Raw genomic sequence first — 12,648 nt, forward strand, 5'->3', positions numbered from 1 at the left:
ATGAAGACTTGTTTAATGCTTCACTTGCTTCTTCGAAAAATGACTGGTTGCTTGATTCAGGAGCAACCTGTCATATGACTTATAGGAAAGAATTTTTTGAAGATTTCACTGACAATGTTGATGGAGCAGTATACTTTGCAGATCAGTCAAAAATCAAGCCATCAGGGCTTGGCACAATTAGGCTTAAACTGCCTGGTCTTCCAGACTTTCTTCTGGATCATGTTCTATATCTCCCACAGCTGAAGAGAAACTTGCTGTCCCTGGTCCACATCCGCCAGCAAGGTCACTCCATTCACATGTTTGATGGCAAGCTTGAGGTAAGAAAGGCATCTGACCACTCACTTGTCATGAGGGGTATAGAAGAAGAAAGACTCCTTAAACTGCAAGGAACCTCTGCTCATGCACAACATTTCTCATATATTTCTCATCATGAAGAAGGTGCACTTCCATCAAGTTTATTATGGCATGCTAGATTTGGACATTTAAACTATGATAGTCTCCGCTTGTTGAAGAAAAATGGTGTTGCTGGTTTGCCTACAATTCCTAGAAAACATAAACAATGTGATGCTTGCATTCTAGGAAAGCACAGCAAACAGTCTTTTCATGATTCACATTCAAGAGCACATAGGAAGCTTGAACTTATTCATTCAGATTTATGTGGTCCAATGCCTGTTTCTTCTGCAAATGGAAATAAATATATCATGACATTTATTGATGATTACACCAGAATGTGTTGGGTTTACTTATTGAAGAACAAATCTGATGCTTTTCAAACATTCAAGAATTTTCATAAATGGATTGAAAATGATGCACAATCTCATATTGGGTCTATTCGCACTGATAATGGAAAAGAATATACATCAAATGAATTTGAACACTATCTTCGCCAACATGGGATTAAACATCAAACAACTGTGCCTTATAATCCTCAACAGAATGGTGTAGCTGAAAGAATGAACAGAACAATTTTGAATATGGTACGATCCATGCTTTTCTTCAAAAATGTAAAGACAATGTTTTGGGCTGATGTTGTTCTATGTGCTGCATATATAAAGAATAGATGTCCATCTAGTGCTATAAGAAACAAGACTCCTTATGAATTGTGGTATGGACATGTTCCTTCAGTAAAACATCTCAGGATATTTGGTTCCACCTGTTATGCTTTAATACCAAAGTTACATAGAAACAAACTTGGTGCTAGAAGTCGTAAGTGTATCTTCCTGGGGTATTCAAACACATCTAAAGCATACCGCCTTTATGATGAAGTAAATAAAAAGTTTGTTTGATCTAGAGATGTCATTTTTCTTGAATCATCCAAATCTGACAGTGTTGTTGAGCGGCAACTTGATCGCTTGGATAGATTCACAAAACCGAAATCATTTCAAGAGTTTGATAATCAGATTCCACATCTTGAAGGGGGGATTCCTATACTAGATCAACATGTGGAATCTTCTTCTGAAGAACAATCTCCCCTGCATGACACTCCAACAACGGATGATGCTTTAAGTGATGTAATTGATAGAATTGGGAGACTCAATCTTGATTCAGACCCAACTCAATCAACAGAACAGCCTGGACCATCTCAGAAAGGTCCCCCAAAGTGGCTGACAAAGACACTTGAAAGTGCTCATCCTGATGAAATTGGAAAAACAGGAACCAGAAATTCAAACCGACAAGATGGAGGTGATGTAGATAACTCTAATTCACCTATTGATATGGATGTTACTTATTATTGTGAATTGAACTTGTCTACAGATTTTGAACCAACTTCCTTCAAAGAAGTTGCTTCTCATGATGAATGGAAAGAAGCGATGCAGAAGGAGTATGATGCCCTCATAAAGAATGGCACTTGGAAGCTGGTTGATCCTCCATTTGGAACCAAACCAATTGGCTGCAAGTGGGTCTACAAGAACAAGTACAAAGCTGATGGCTCACTTGACAAGCACAAAGCTAGGCTTGTGGCAAAAGGTTTTGCATAGAAGGAAGGGGTCGATTATGAGGAAACTTTTGCTCCCACAGCAAAATGGGCCACCATCCGGACACTCTTTGCACTATTTGCTCAGAACGGTTGGAAAGTCCATCAAATGGATGTAAAAACTGCATTCTTGAATGGAGATCTAAAAGAGAATGTTTTTATGTCCCAGCCTGAAGGATTTGCTGTGAAAGGACATGAACACAAAGTATGCAAACTGGTGAAGTCCTTGTATGGCCTCAAACAAGCACCACGAGCCTGGTATGAAAAACTAACTGAGCATCTTCTGAAACTCAACTTCAATCATTTTGATCTTGATGATGCAACTTTATTTGTCAAGAAAGTTGGCAAAACAGTTGTATATCTTGTGGTATATGTAGATGATCTTTTAATGACAGGGAACAATGAAAGCTATATTGCATCCACAAAGAAAGAATTAGGAAAAAATTTTGAAATGACTGATTTGGGCTATGTTCATTACTATCTTGGCATTGAAGTAACCCAACATCCAAAGTCCATATTTCTTTCTCAAAAGAAATACATTGGAGATTTGTTATACAGATTTGGCATGACAGAGTGCAATCCCCTTTCTACTCCAATGGAACAAAACTTGAAGCTCACATCTACTGAAGGAAAGGAATTTGAGGATGCAACAAAGTATAGACAGCTTGTAGGAAGTCTCATCTACCTCACTACTACCAGACCAGACATTTCATTTGCTGTTGGAATCCTCTCCAGGTTTATGCAAAGGCCTTGTGAGGGACATTGGTCTGCTGCAAAAAGAGTTCTAAGGTACTTGAAGGGAACTCAAGACCTTGGAATCAAGTATACACAGGTGGACGACTTCAACTTGATTGGATACTCTGATTCAGACTTCGATGGAGACAAAGAAACTGGGGTATCTACTTCAGGATATGCTATGAGTCTTGGATCGGGAGTTGTCTCCTGGAGATCACGCAAACAATCAGTACCAGCAGATTCCACAACAGAAGCAGAATATGTGGCAGCAGCTGAAGCAACGAAAGAAATTGTGTGGCTCAGGAAAATTCTTGAAGATTTGTAGGTAAAACAAACACAATCAACTCCACTCATGATTGATAACACATCTGCAATAAAGTTGGCCAAGAACCCAAAGTTCCATGATAGTAATAAGCACATCAATACTAAATATCATCTGATCCGACATCATGTTGAGGCCAAAACAATCCATCTTCGTCATTGTTCCACAAACGAGCAAATTGCAGACATCTTCACCAAAGCGCTTGGAAGAGAAAAACTTGAAAGATTCAGAATGATGCTTGGACTCACCAACATCCCTTCAGATTAAGGGGGGGAATGTTGACACCTAATCCGAAACGGATGAGGTGAAGCCGGACAGTCATCTAGAAGATGAACTGATCCATTTTGTATTTGTATAAATAAAGTGCTAGCTAATGAATAAAAAATCAATCAGTGTTTTCTCTCGTTCAATTGCTGGAGTTACCCTGGCCTGACACGTCCAACACTTTTTCTTTGATGGTTTAATACACTTTCTACTAGGCCGAAACATTTATGTTTCCAGTTGCTTTCGAAGCTCTAATGAACTCTTTCACACTACCACTCACAAATTTGCATCATAGTTTACCCCAGCCACTTTCTCTTGCTAGAAGGTGTGTTTCAGCTCCAGAATCTGATATTGAAAATGGTGACAGAACCCCTCCTATAACTGCTCTCCTGAACAGCTCAAAATCTATATCATATGGTTCTACTCTCTTGTTTCCAACACCCACCATGCGTGCTACCTCAACCTCCTCTTTGCCAGAGTTGAAGCTTGCCAGAGTTGAAGGGCCATTAGTATTTAAATTTTCATTTCCAACAATATCCATTGGTTCAGCCTCTGGAACCAATAGTTTGGTTCTCTTCACACACTCGTTCGACCTTCTATGACTATACATCAACATTTATGCATCTGCAAAAGAAAATATGTTCAGATTATTAGTATCATGGTCATCTTATATTATTTTTTGACCTAAAACAGAGGGATCTGTGTTGACATTCAAACCCGATGAGTTGGTATCAGATTCCTGCAAAGAATTTCCACCTTTACCTTGTGTAGACGATCTTTCCCCAAATGGATGAGATCCTAACTTTGACACTTGATCATCATCAAACTCCCACCACATTCCATTGTATTCTTCTTTAATATGTGCAACATAATGACCATTGTTTACCATGGCCCCCTTGTGTATCAATATGGCTGACAAATCATATACGAGAGGCACAACCTCTTGATTCTCACTCAGTCTTGATCCCATATCCAAACTTCTTGGAAAACTGAATTTTGAATTGACCTTCTTCTTAGATGTTGTCTTGGCAAGGAAAACACATCGTTTAAGCTGAAAATTGAGAACCAGAGGAAGGTATGCAACTTAATACAATGGGCTGCATCTACACGAGCTTTACAAGATTCACAGAAGTATTGATTTTCACCTTGCAGATACTCAATACTCAGGTAATCATCCAAACCCTCTTGCAGATTATTTAAACCTTTAACATTCCATTCCAATTCATAGAAGTCTTCAAGTTTACCAGAAGCCTCAGATTATTTCCCACACGTTGAGCACCTAATAACATGTGGCAGGCTTCCATGAAACAAATCCTGAACCACAATCCTTGCTTGAGGATTTTTGGAGTGACTAAGAAATCGCTCCAATAAGGAAAGAAGTAATGTGAGGAACTCGTGGATATCTTGTTGCATGCTATTATCTATCTCCAATGTCCTTGTAAAGGAATTTGAATCTACAACAGCCATTTTTCCTGAGTGTAATTGCACAAACAACCGTGAAAGTTGGTACAAAACAGGTTGTTGTTGCAAAAGTTCTGGCTCGGCAGAAGAAAAGAAAAAACATGTCTTAAATGATGTATTCATGTAAAGGCATTGAAGTATGTTGTTTGCATAACATGTTGCACCCAAGTTTGTGAGACCTGAAGGAAAATCCAAGCTGGAACGTAATGAATCATCTGGATCTGGACCAAGTGCTACTATGGTGTCTACAACTTTTTTCCACAAGCCCTACTTTCTGACTCCATTAGGAGGAGGAATCAATCCACAAAAGCAATTAGGTGAGTCTTTAGAAGTGACTCGACAGCCATGGAAAATAGGTTTTCCAATGTTGTATAACTGAAAAATATCATCCTTAGTTATGTGACCCATTACATTGATTTTCCTTAATGTCTCTGAGTGGGCATCCTCAATATTACTCAACCGTTGTTTCTTGCTTTTGCCTCTTGCATTTGTCCTGCTCATTTTGCTGCTAGAAATGTTTCTACCTTGTTAACTTGACTTTCCTTCACCTTAATAGCATGTATCAAGTTCCTACCACCTCTCTTACAAATAGTTAACAAAGGAATACCAATTAATGATAGTAATTACTCTTTAATTATACAGATAAGTCTATTTACTGAAAGTCGTGTTGATCCATGAAGGTACTTCAAAGCTAGAATATTTGGATTTCCAAATTATGATCAAGGGACTCTCATTAATGTGAAATTAGTTCAAAGTGAACAAATTACTGATATTGTGGGAGACAAATGAAGTCGTTTCACCCTGTTTCCTTGTTGTTAATCCTTGTCTTTCTCAACAAAATTCTCTCTAGCATTCATAAAAGAGATTCAGAGCTTCCTTCATATCCCGGTTCTGAGGGTGCCCTGTAATCATTTCATTCCATGTTGGAGTACTTCGTTCACACATTTTGTTAGGTCTCCACGGCCAAGTTCTCTTTTTCAATGCAGCCCGTATATAATATAATAGGCTAGAACCGATCAAGAAAAAAAAATCAATTAAATTAGCACATCATTCAAGAAACTTCGTTCTGAATCTACAACAGGGCCTTCCAACTGAAATTAGCAATCGAGTTCCCACCGATTCAAATGAACAGTTAAAAAAAAAATCCCAATTTTCCACATATTAATGTTTTTGTAATTTTTGTAATTTTTTTTAACATTTAAAAAGTGTCAGCTTTTTAAAAGGAAATAGAAATTGTGATTTTAATAGAGGAAAGGCATATTTATTATTATACAAGTGAGAGATATGCTAAATCCATGTGAGACCCCTTAAATTTGGGACAAGGGATATTATCCATATAACCATTACAATGTGAGGGATGTGTTAAATTGGTGTTAGAAACTTTTTTATTTTGGGATAAGGGATTTCATTTATATAATTATTTTAATATATAATTCATAAAAATATATATGTCTAAGTTTTTATAATTTATAATCTATAATATTTAAACTCAAAATTATTTTGATTTTAGTTTTTCTAGGCGTAATAGTTAAGAATATGTGTTTTCGGTTACAGATTTGAATACAGAAGATATTAGAGTATGTACACATCATTGCTTGATAAATTATTCAATAAAATGCATCTCTTTAGAACCTTGTCATACGCATTTGGATCCAATAGGAGTCCTCATTCATAAAAGACGCCCATGGCTTCCTCCAAGCGTTAGGTTCATTATAAATTATACATTTTCTGAGTTTCAATTAGTTAGAGTTGAGGATAAACAGTACAGAATGCAATGGCATTGACATGGTAATGGAGTTTGATTTTGGGATGTTAATGTTTTCCTCTTTGTATCTAGAGGAATTTGGTAATTGGTCTCATTCATACTCTAAAATATACTCATATAATATGGAGTCCATTGCATTGCACAAAACATATTTCTCTTTTCTCTTAGTAGATTTTAATACATTAAAGTTGTCAAATGTGAACAACAATAGATTTGTATGTTAGAATCACATACAATATACAATACTATTATCTTAAAGCATGTAGCACTAGCCATTCTATATACATCAATTGGATAGTATACATCTAACAATAGTGTCAATATGGAGTCGACTGAGATAGCTAGGCATCCACTTTGAAAACTAATCTAACATTGTTGATGGAATTTCTAGAGGACACCTAGTATAATAATGTGATTAAAATGGTAAGATAATGTTTATGTGAATGCTCAAAATATATAAGATGGATTTAGGATGGTTGTATAGGGATATCTAAAGATATTTGAGGGTGACTAGCAGTGCGTGGTAGCACTTTCTTAGATAGTAATGGGAGAGGATTTAGTAGACCCACAGTTATCATCTCAATATTAGAAATTGTCGTTTACAAGTATAAAAAAACGGAAAACTTGCATCTATCATTATGCAAAACATGTGTGATCCGAGTAAGAATTGCCAAGGCCCTAAGTTGTGCTAATAAGTCTTACATATCATATAGATATTTGAACAAATCAAAATGGTGAGGACGCGAAGAAATAAAGGTGAATGAGGGTCATCATAAGGACCTCCTACAAATGACCCATTACCTTCACCGGAGTTGACTTTCATCTTGCGTTCCCTAGAAGCAATTAATGAGACCTTAAAAGGGCGCCAAACAAATGAAGTGGAAGTGGAGCACCCTCCATCAGGGTTAGGAAATCTCGACGGATCAAGAGACTCCGATAGAGGACCTCTAATCGAGGACATCACTAGGGAGCTCCAAAATATTAAGCTCCCAGAGTTTGCTGGAGGTCGTGCCAGCGAACGTGCAGAAGCCTAGTTACAAGGAATGAGAAGGTGCTTCACACTAAGGGATTATAATTCCAATTCAAAAGCTAAAATAGCAATATTCCAACTCAGAAATAGTGCTCTAAATTGATGGGGTAAATTAGAGTGTTAGCTACACCTCACTCCGGACACAGTTACTTGGGATTTATTTGAGGAGAGATTCAGGAAAAAGTACCTACCAGCATATTATGAAGAACAACAGGTAGGATCCTTCCATGCCATGGTATAGGGAAATCGTACGGTAGAAGAATATGAAATTAGATTCATGGAATTGGTCAGGTATGTCTCCTACATGGATATTGACCAACGCTAAGCAGATCGTTTTATTTATGGATTGAAATCTAATATTAGAGCAATGGTGCGGATGTGGAAACCATCCTCCGTTGCAAAAGTTGTGGAACAAGATCGTTATGTCGAAGAAAACTTAGAATTAAAGGGTGGAAACAAAACCATTTTTCCATGCCAACCAAGGTTTATGGGGAAGGCCCCTCGTACCTTTCCCAAGGGAGGAGGTTTGAGGCCACCACCATATGGAAACAGGGTTGTACCCAGAGCACCGTCAGTGGGGATTTCAATGGTTACTAGTGCAACTTCACCCGCAGCTTCAAGGGTGCGTGAAAATCAAGGTCATACGTGAGGAACAAAAAGTAGGGGCAGGGGCCCAAGGGAAGGAACTCTTTCCAAAGAACTCCAAAACATTCGGTTCAAGGTCTACCGCGCATCACTTGTTGGGGATGCAGGGGACCTCAATACCAGCGTGACTGCCCTGAGTTACAAACTGGTAACAACTATAGAGAACGAAAAGCACCAATGGGGAGGGAAATTAGCCACCATCGAATCTATGCAGTAGTTGATAACCAACAAGTTGAACACCAGTCTGCCGTGGTAGAAACCTCAGGTATGATAAACAAAGTAAAAGTTAAAATTTTGTTTGATTCAGGTGCTACAGATAGTTTCATTTCACTAGTTGCATTAGAAAAATGTGGGTTGGCAGCCTATGAGCACGATGACTTTAAGCAAGTTGAGATGGATTCTGGGATAAAACAAGCAATACAACCTAGTGTTGGCCAATGTCAGGTAAAACTTGGGGTGTGTATGACTAAGTTGAAGGCATACGTCACAACATTGTGGATGTATGATGTAATTATTCGAATGGACTGGCTAGAAGCTCATCGAGCTTTGGTAGACTGTTTCAAGAAGAAGGTGATTTGTTTAGATGATGAAGGTAGTCCAGTTGATATTTTTGGAATCAAGAGAGGAGTGTCACTACGATTCATATCCATGATGAAGGTAAAACTTTGTCTCTGACAAGGTTGCAAGCTATATGTGGTCGAGGCTATAAGTCACTAGAAAGGACCCTCCCTAGATCAACACCCAATTTTGTCGGAATTCAAGGATGTTTTTCCTAAGGAATTTCTTGGATTACCTCCTGTAAGGGAGATTGATTTCGCAATCGACCTAAAACCTGGTCCAGAACCAATATCTAAGACACCCTATAGGATGACAACTCTGAAAATTTGTGAGTTACAGATGCAGTTAAAATAGCTCTTAGACTTGGGACTTATCAGACCTAGTATTTCACCTTGGGGTGCACGAGTGATTTTTGTCAAGAAGAAGGATGGTTCCTTATGGCTATGCATAGATTATAGGGACTTGAATAGAGCCATAATAAAGAATAGGTACCCGATACCTAGAATAGATGACCTATTTGATCAAATGAAGGGAGCAACGATTTTCTCAAAGATCAATCTACGATCTGGATACCACCAATTGAGGATTAAGGAAGAGGACATCTCAAAAACTGCATTTCGAACTCGATTTGGGCACTACGAGTTCGTAGTTGTTCCATTTGGTTTGACCAATGCACCAGCAGTATTCATGAGCCTCATGAATGGTGTGTTCGGGAAGTATTTGGACCAATTTGTGCAAGTCTTTCTGGACGACATTCTTGTGTATTCCATGACTGAAAAGGAGCATGAAAAGCACCTAAGGGTTGTATTGAATTGCTTAAGGGAAAATCAATTGCATGGAAAATTGTCAAAATATTCCTTCTTTTAGAAGAAATTTCATTACCTTGGGCACATCATTTCAGGAGAAGGGATTTCAGTTGACCCAGAAAAGGTGAAGGCCATAATGGATTGGCCTATACCGAAAAGTGCTCATGAAGTGCATAGTTTTATGGGACTAGCAGGGTATTATCACAGGTTTGTGGAAGGGTTTTCAAGGATTACAAAACCCATCACCACATTACAGCAAAACGGGATCAAGTATGAATGGGCATATGAATGTGACACTGCATTCACAGAACTAAAGAGGTTACTAACTAGTTCACCAATCCTTCTAGTACCAAACATGGAAAAAGATTTTATTGTCTGCACCGATGCTTCGAAGCAAGGATTGGGTGCAATATTGATGCAATAAGGCGGAGTAATAGCTTACACATCTAGAAAATTGAAGAAACATGAAGAGTTGTATGCTACCCATGACTTAGAATTAGCAGCAGTGATGTTAGCTTTGAAACTGTGGAGACACTACCTCGTTGGGAGAAGATTTGAGTTAAGAACAGATCATCAAATCCTAAATCATCTCTTCACTCAAAGGGATTTGAATGCTAGACAAAGGCGGTGGAGCGAATTCATGAGTGAGTATGATTTTGAGATCTCATACATCAAGGGAAAGGAGAATGTGGTGGCTGATGCACTAAGCAGGAGACCACAAACCTTCTCCCTAGTAGCCTTAAAGGTAAATTTGAGGGAACGTGTGTTGGAGAAACTCTTTGAAGATAGTTGGTATCTAAAGGTTATCTCAACACTCCAGAGTGGGAAGCAAATAGAACCAAAGTTTGAGGGATATGTCCTTGAACCAGATGGACTATTGAGATTTCAAGGGAGAATGTACATACCTAAGGAAGGGGGTATAAGAAGGACCATCCTCGAAGAGTCACATAGAGCACTCTATTGTGCACATCCTGGAGTGAAGAAGATGTACACAGACATGAAGAAACTCTTCTTTTGGGTAGGCATGAACCACGAAATAGTCCACTTTGTCGTCAAATGTCTTGAATGTCAATGAGTGAAGGATGGTCATCGCCATCCAGCGGGACTCCTACAACCACATGACATCCCTATGTCTAAATGGTAGGTAATTTCTATGGATTTTGTTGTGGGTTTGACACTCATGTCCTAGAGGCACAATGCTATATTGGTTATAGTTGATAAATTGACCAAAAGTTCCCATTTCGTTCCAGTAAGAGACACTTATGATGTTACTGATGTGGCATGAGTCTTTATAAGTGAAGTAATTCGACTACATGGGTTACCCACAAAGATCATTTCTGATGGAGACTCTTGATTCACAAGTTTGCAGTCAACACTAGGGAATCAGTTGAACCTGAGCATAGCATATCATCCACAAACAAATGGGTAGACCGAAAGAGTAAATCAGATTATGGAAGACATGCTTCGAATATACGTCATGGATAATCAGACTCGGTGGGAAAGATACTTACCATTGGTAGAGTTTTCCTATAATAACAGTTACCACAGTTCAATCGAGATGCCTCCTTATCAAGCTCTATATGGAAGGCCATGTAGGACATCATTGAGTTGGGAAAAGTTGGAGGACCAAGTAATAGTTGGGCCATAATTAGTTCAAGAAATGGAGGAACGGGTAAAATAGATTCGACAAAGGTTAAAGGAAGCACAAGATAGAAATAAAAGTTATGCTAATTCACATAGGATTGATCGCAGTTATGAAGTAGGGGACCAAGTTTTTATTCGTATCCGACCCAACAAAAGCACCATTAGGTTTGGGAAAGGGACGAAGTTGTCACCTCAGTTTGTAGGACCTTTTAATATCAAGGAGAAGATTGGACTAGTTTCCTATCGTCTTGTACTGCTTCCCCAAAACTCATGGTATTTTTCATGTATCTATTTTACGACATTATGTTTCTAATGAATCTCACACAGTGGATTGGAGGGAATTGCGGGCCTTGGACATGGGAACTGATGAGCCCCAATTTTTGGTAACAATTTGGGCTCATTTGGCCTACTGACCTTGCTCAACCCTTCATCTTTTATCACTTATGCATTCATTTCTTGGTATATTCGTGTTATTTGTAGGAAGAAGGGCAGGCATTATATCTATGTGGCTAATACATGATGATTTCAGGTTTTTTGGCATTAAAGGGAGCAAAGACCACGCAGAAGGAGACAAGGAGACAGCAAAGGTGGCATTGCAGGTTTATAGGGAGGTTGTCTACAGCCTTAAATGACCTCCCTCGTGATCTCCACCCTAACTCCGAGCTCCAACAGCTTTCCCCACCGAGCTTAAAGGCAGCCAACGGGTTCTACAGGAACAGCAGTTTACTTTTAGTTGGACAGCCGAGCTCCACTAATTGAGGAAGCCAGCTTGATCCTCATCATGTATAAATATTAAGGTCGTGGCCTTTGATAGGAGCTTTTTGAACTTTTGAACTACTGTTGCAATTTCTAAGCATGAGCTACAGCTCGGTTTTTGCTTTTTGTAAGCCAGTTTTGGCATGATGTTAGACTCATGATTATTCAATAAAGGCAGGCAGCTTTGGATTCAATTCTGAGTTTTTAAGGGAGCTATAGCTCTCAGGTTAGGGCCCAACCTGAGAGCAATAGACCTCCTTTTCCTTGTATTGTTACTTGTCTTTCCTTTCAGCACTTTATTCCTCTGTTTTGACATGCATTTAGAAATTACAGTCTGCTGATTTGATTTCTTTTATGTGATCTAGTAGGATTAGTTTATGGTTCAAGTGCTTTTAGTTGCTTAGATTAGAGTAGGAGGATCAGCATTCATTAGAGCTCCAAGAAAAGGTTGACAGTGCACTCACTGCCATCTCTGTTTAGAGATTAGGGGTGAAGACCGTACCAACCACCAAAAAAACGTAGTCTTATACTTTCATTCAAGCTGCAACACAGTCATCTCAATTGTAGATCCATCCATGCATTCTGATCTTGAGCAGTACTTCTTCATTCCAACTCCATGCACGATTTTTCTCTGAAGTTTACATTGTTGTTCGTTGATTTAATAACACAGTTAGGATAGGTTGATGA

At 38.7% G+C, this 12,648-nt stretch overlaps 1 pseudogene; it reads right to left on the reverse strand.

Annotated features, from left to right (window-relative positions):
• Nucleotides 1-3,963: 3,963 nt before the first annotated feature.
• LOC149224847 (ubiquitin carboxyl-terminal hydrolase 26 pseudogene) lies at nt 3,964-5,258 on the reverse strand (annotated as a pseudogene).
• Between the last annotated feature and the right edge of the window lie 7,390 nt (nt 5,259-12,648).

The sequence above is a fragment of the Pinus tabuliformis genome, chromosome Q (genome assembly GCF_031772625.1).
Source record: "Pinus tabuliformis cultivar Carrire ecotype Pingquan chromosome Q, CPIR1, whole genome shotgun sequence".
Taxonomy (NCBI): Eukaryota; Viridiplantae; Streptophyta; class Pinopsida; order Pinales; family Pinaceae; genus Pinus; species Pinus tabuliformis.